The sequence below is a fragment of the Barbatula barbatula genome (genome assembly GCF_947034865.1).
Source record: "Barbatula barbatula genome assembly, chromosome: 3".
NCBI lineage: Eukaryota > Metazoa > Chordata > Actinopteri > Cypriniformes > Nemacheilidae > Barbatula > Barbatula barbatula.
Window position 1 is genome coordinate 1,738,005 of NC_136764.1, and position 6,903 is coordinate 1,744,907.

Here is a 6,903-nt window from a genome sequence, read left to right on the forward strand (position 1 = left end):
CGTTTTGTTATACTTTGCATATCAATAATTAACTGTCCCTCTTACCTCTTATGTAAATTAATTATTTTCATCATTGATGTATTTTATTTTTATTTTATATATTTATTTTTTCCATTTCCTGTGTTTGTCTATACTGTATTTTTTCATTCTGAGCTCCTGAAACCACAACACGTTGCATGTCTGTGTGTGCACAATTAGAAAATAAAGCTTATTCAAATTTTTTTCTGATCCACTGCTCTTATACAATTTATTATACTCTTGTTGGTCTAAGCCATTGCGTATATTACTGCTATGCAGTTACATGTATATAGATTTATGTAAACTTGTTTGAAAATGTGTTTTTGTACAAGCATGTCTTTGATGGTGCGTTAAAAGTTCCACAGCTAGGTTATACCTTGTCTTGATGTCAAAACAGACAGTTTTACTCTAGCATTATGGGGTTATTGGGACATTTTGAGGTGCTACATCTCGAGAACCTTTAAGGATGCGTTAAAAGTTCCACATAAGGGTTATACCCAGTATCCTTGACTACCACCTAGCCAAAAAGCAGACAATTTTACAATAGCATTTTGAAGTTATTGACCCCTGAAGTTGGCATATCTCACAAAACGGTACAATGGCGGTTGCTCTTTTAGCACATTTTGGGGTGCCATATCTCAACTGTCTTTAAGGATAAATGATAAATGTTCCAGAGCTGTGTTATACCATGTCTCTTTGTGTACAAACATGCCAGAAAGCAGACTTTTAGTTTTAGTGTTCAATGTGCAGGGGATATGGTGATTTCTATCAAGGCACAAGGTGCTGAAATGGCTTTTAAGAATTAGAATGCCTTAAAAATGCAATATCAATTACATTTATTCTGGTAATATGATTATTCACAAATAAAGTTTCTCAGCCAGATATTGTCCTATCCTAACAACCATACATTAATTCAACGCGTAATTTGTAAAACAAGACATTTACCCATAAGACTGGCTTTGTTGTCCAGGGTCACAATAAAGTTCTTAAACACTTTACAGTCTTTATTTCTAAATATATAAAAAGGTGGTAGAACACTCTTTAAACATCTAAATCACATTGATTCCCTTTTTTATATTAACATTAGTGACTTAACAGTAGGTTTAACAACGCCGCCCTAAGCAGGTCTAATGTGCTTCCTATTTTCATAACTCTTTGTATTAATTTAATTCCAACCCACAACCTTGCGTTGTTAACGCGATGATCTTACCACTGAGCTACAATTAACCTTGTATAATGTAGCGCTTGACAATGATTACAGAAAAAACGGATGTTGTGTTAGTGCCGTAAAATCTTTGTAATGCGTGAGAAAAGTAATCCGCGCACATGCATATATATAGATATATGCGCATAACACCTTCTTAAACATACTACTCGTGCAAGAGACCGCTTGTGCGCCCCTTTCTGGACACTGATTACAGTAAAAATGTCTGTTTTTTGGCCAGGTGGTAGTCAAGGATACTGGGTATAACCTATATGTAGAACTTTTAACGCACCCTTAAAGGTTTTCGAGATGTAGCACCTCAAAATGTCCCATAAGTGCAACGGCCCATTGAAGAGTACTGTGAAATATGCCAACTTCAGGGGTCAATAACTCAAAAATGCTACAGTAAAATTGTCTGCTTTTTGGCCAAGTGGTAGTCAAGGATACTGGGTATAACCCCTATATGGAACTGTTGACGCACCCTTAAAGGTTTTTGAGATGTAGCACCTAAAATGTCCCATTAGTGCAACGGCCCATTGAAGAGTATGGTGAAATATGCCAACTTCAGGGGTCTATAACTCCAAAATGCTACAGTAAAAATGTCTGTTATTTGTCCAGGTGGTAGTCAAGAATACTGGGTATAACCTATATGTAGAACTTTTAACGCATCCTTAAAGGTTCTCGAGATGTAGCACCTCAAAAGTCCCATAAGTGCAACGGCCCATTGAAGAGTACTGTGAAATATGCCAACTTCAGGGTTCAATAACTAAAAAATGCTTCAGTAAAATTGTCTGTTGTCTGGCCAGGTGGTAGTCAAGGATACTGGGTATAACCCTTATGTGGAACTTTTAACGCATCCTTAAAGGTTCTCGAGATGTAGTACCTCAAAATGTCCCATAGGTGCAACGGCCCATTGAAGACTACTGTTAATTATTCAGAATTCATGGGTCCATAACTTCAAAATGCTACAGTAAAATTGTCTGCTTTTTGGCCAGGGGGTAGTCAAGGATACTGGGTATAACCTATATGTAGAACTTTTAAAGCATCCTTAAAGGTTCTCGAGATGTAGTACCTCAAAATGTCCCATAGGTGCATTTGCCGATTTAAGAGTACTGTGAAATATGCCAACTTCAGGGGTCAATAACTTCAAAATGCTACAGTAAAATTGTCTGCTTTTTGGCCAGGGGGTAGTCAAGGATACTGGGTATAACCCTTATGTGGAACTTTTAACGCATCCTTAAAGGTTCTCGAGATGTAGCACCTCAAAATGTCCCATAGGTGCAACGGCCCATTGAAGAGTACTGTGAGATATGCCAACTTCAGGGGTCAATAACTCCAAAATGCTACAGTAAAAATGTCTGTTTTTTGGCCAGGTGGTAGTCAAGGATACTGGGTATAACCCTTATGTGGAACTTTTAACGCATCCTTAAAGGTTCTCGAGATGTAGTACCTCAAAATGTCCCATAGGTGCATTTGCCGATTTAAGAGTACTGTGAAATATGCCAACTTCAGGGGTCAATAACTTCAAAATGCTACAGTAAAATTGTCTGCTTTTTGGCCAGGGGGTAGTCAAGGATACTGGGCATAACCCTTATGTAGAACTTTTAACGCATCCTTAAAGGTTCTCGAGATGTAGCACCTCAAAATATCCCATAGGTGCAACGGCCCATTGAAGAGTACTGTGAAATATGCAGAATTCATGGGGCCATAACTTCAAAATGCTACAGTAAAATTGTCTGCTTTTTGGCCAGGTGGTAGTCAAGGATACTGGGTATAACCTATATGTAGGACATTTAACGCATCCTTAAAGGTTCTCGAGATGTAGTACCTCAAAATGTCCCATAGGTGCAATGAAGAGTACTGTAAGATATGCAGAATTCATGGGTCCATAACTTCAAAATGCTACAGTAAAACTGTCTGCTTTTTGGCTAGGTGGTAGTCAAGGATACTGGGTATAGCCCTTATGTGGAACTTTTAACGCATCCTTAAAGGTTCTCGAGATTTAGCACCTCATAATGTCCCAATAACCCCATAATGCTAGAGTAAAACTGTCTGTTTTGACATCAAGACAAGGTATAACCTAGCTGTGGAACTTTTAACGCACCATCAAAGACATGCTTGTACAAAAACACATTGTCAAACAAGTTTACATAAATCTATATACATGTAACTGCATAGCAGTAATATACGCAATGGCTTAGACCAACAAGAGTATAATAAATTCTATAAGAGCAGTGGATCAGAAAATTTTTTGAATAAGCTTTATTTTCCAATTGTGCACACACAGACATGCAACGTGTTGTGGTTTCAGGAGCTCAGAATGAAAAAATACAGTATAGACAAACACAGGAAATGGAAAAAATAAATATATAAAATAAAAATAAAATACATCAATGATGAAAATAATTAATTTACATAAGAGGTAAGAGGGACAGTTAATTATTGATATGCAAAGTATAACAAAACGGTGTATACTATGCTTTTTACAAATATACACATCATTTACTTAATTATGCATAAACCGTATTGCATGCTCTTCACTAGAATATTGCACTTTCAAACTTGTAGGTACTTTTGGATATGATTAATATTCTTTGTGGAGATATCCTGCCTAAAAAACTGTTCTATCAAAGTAGGCCTAATATAGAGAATGGTAAGGGGAGTTGGTGATGGAGGTTCCACGTGAAGTTCACGTTCATCTCAAGGGGGATTCAGCATGTCATGACTTAGACAGCAAGCAGCATCCCATCATCTGTGCACTCACACGCACTCACACACGCACTCTCACACGCACTCTCACACGCACTCTCACACGCACTCTCACACGCACTCTCACACGCACTCTCACACGCACTCTCACACGCACTCTCACACGCACTCTCACACGCACTCTCACACGCACTCTCACACGCACTCTCACACGCACTCTCACACGCACTTATTTTAAAAACGTAAAAGAAGAGAAACGCGAGATGATCCCTAAGCTACGCGTGAATAAGAAACTGGAAAAGCGGATGCTTCGCGTTTTTAAGGTGGAACGGATAGCGTCAATAAGAAACTGCGAATAAGAAGCTGGATTCAGCCTCGTGTGTCTGGAGTACAGCCTCCGTTAACACCCGGCCACTTCCAACCGTGCCATGGGGTCTGGACGCGCTCCTGCTGGGGACCTCCGAGTCCGGACACTCCATAGTTGCTGCAGACTCAGCGCTGGGAGTCTCCTCGCCACCGTGTGCTCCCATATCCTCTGGAAAAACAATACCACAATTACTTATTGTGCTATATTTTATTTTATTGTGCTAATGCAATAAAATTATTTACCCGTTTCCACCATGTCCGTGTCTCCCTCCGTGTCAGGCATAATACCGCACACACTGGTTTCTCCAATTATAGAAGCCATTCATGAGGCAATTTGCATTGTCTATATATGGTTAAATGTGGGCGGAGAAAGGGCGGTAAATTATTTTTTTTTGCGTGCGCAAATTATCAGGTAGGCTGTGATTTATAAAGTGAAAATTGCGTGCAGGTGTGCTTACGCACGGTTTTATAAATCTGATTTCTTTTTTTCGTACGCCATTTTTGGCTTTGTGCGTACGTACACTTTTAGTAAGGCGCAGTTTTATAAATGACGCCCCAGAACACTCTAAACACTTTTATACACACACACACAATCTTGTCATTTAAGAATTTCATAAAGTACTGATCATATATGCATTCTAGTGTCATAGACCTTTCTGACAATATATAGTTTATGATATATTAATAATTTAAACTAAATATTGAAGTAAATGTACCGCCAGACATTGAGCAGCACATAAAGTTTATTATTCACACTCTTGTCATTTATGAATCAATTACTCTTCTTACATAAATGATTTGATAAAACAGTGATGAAATATTTATTTTAGAGTCTTAGACCTTTCTGACAATATAAGATTTGTCACAATAAGAAAATAATTCACATCCATAATATTGAGCCTCGTGTTAAAACACCGACAACCTTTAGTTTCATGTGTTCAGATTGTCATGTGTATGTGCGCCACCTTGTGGCCATTTTCAGTATTGAAGTTTGCGCAGTGTTGAGATTTAGATCGCGAACAAACTTTGCTTTGAGAAATATAAACCTGTAAGTTTATTTACTATCTGTAAGCGTTCATAGGTGAAGTGTGCAAGGGCAGGATTGTAAAGGGAAATGTCCCTCACATAAACTTTCTGTAACTGGTAAAAGTGTTTCTTGTTTGAAGCTCGACATCAATATGGATATTTCTCTTAAACAAACAATGACAGATGACAGAAAAGACCTTTATAGAGCATGAAACATCACAAACACACGTCACTCACAGATCCAGACACACACATAAATGATATTAAATATTTGTTTTCCTTTATATGTGTAACACGGGAGAATATTAGTTGTAAGAACCACACGAGACAATGTTAGTGAAGTTTTGCTTTATTCATTTGTTAAACTAGTTCACATGGACACTGATTTGTAGGCCCGCAAATAGTTTACAATATATTTGTCTTCTACTGTTTCTGAACACATATTTCTTGTTGAGTTTACCGGTATGATGCGTTGGAGTCCTTGAAGGAGGCTGCTGGAGAAAGTTCCGGGGTGACAAAGATCTGAGTCCGGACAGGAGCAAGAAACTTATGCGATCTTGGTTCCGCCGGGACGAGCCATCTACCGATGAGCTGGGGGGAGAATTCAACAACAGTTTCTCAAGCGATTGGTTTTTAAGCCGATAAATCCAGTATAAATTATTGCTTGAGTTTATCGATAATTTTGGATATGCTTATTTTACAAAACCCATGTTAAAGTTGTTAATGTTGAGAATTGTCTAATTGTCCCCTGTTGTGTTAAATGGTCTCGTCTAACACCTTTATAAGGAAAGGGGCAGATGGTCTGGTTGAATCTGTTTCTCTTATAAGTCCTGTCAAGTCATTTCTGTTAGTTTGATGTTGTTTCTCTTTGTTTTATGTCTTGTCGTCTGGAGGAAGAAATAAATGATCAAGCGTCTATGAGTTGAGCTTGTGGATCACTTACCTTGACGTTGGTTCTCTCACATGCACATGAGAATCCACACTGGAGAAAAGATGTTCACCTGCACTCAGTGTGGAAAACAGTCTCATACAAAGACCGACTGGCAAAGCTCATAAGAACTCACATTGAAGAGCGTCTGTACTCATGTGTTCAGTGTGGAAAGAGTTTCAGACACAATAGTGCACTTACTGTCCACAAGAGAATTCACTGGAGAGCCCAAACACATCTTCAGTGGAGGAAGATCACCCAGTTAGCCTCAGACGTCTCACCCATGGGCCGTTCATTCAAAGCCATCATGGTTCCCAGACCTTCAATATGTGCTCACATTCTGGAGAAACACCGTTTATCTGTTATGAGTGATTAAACATGTATTTTAAATAAACAGAGAAAACAATGTAAAGCCTTTTTGTGGAATATGTTTTTTATTGAATGACGATGGTAAGAATTGCTAATAAATCCATAATGAAGAGAAGTGAAGTGTTTGAGTGTGGTGTGAGTATTAGAGCCAGTTAAGCAGCATCACATAATCCATACTGGAGAAAGAGCGTCACTGGAGAATAAACTTCATAAGTATTCATATTGTGAAGAGTTTCACTCAGCAGGTTCCTGGAGAGACGTCACACTACTGCCTACATGAGGA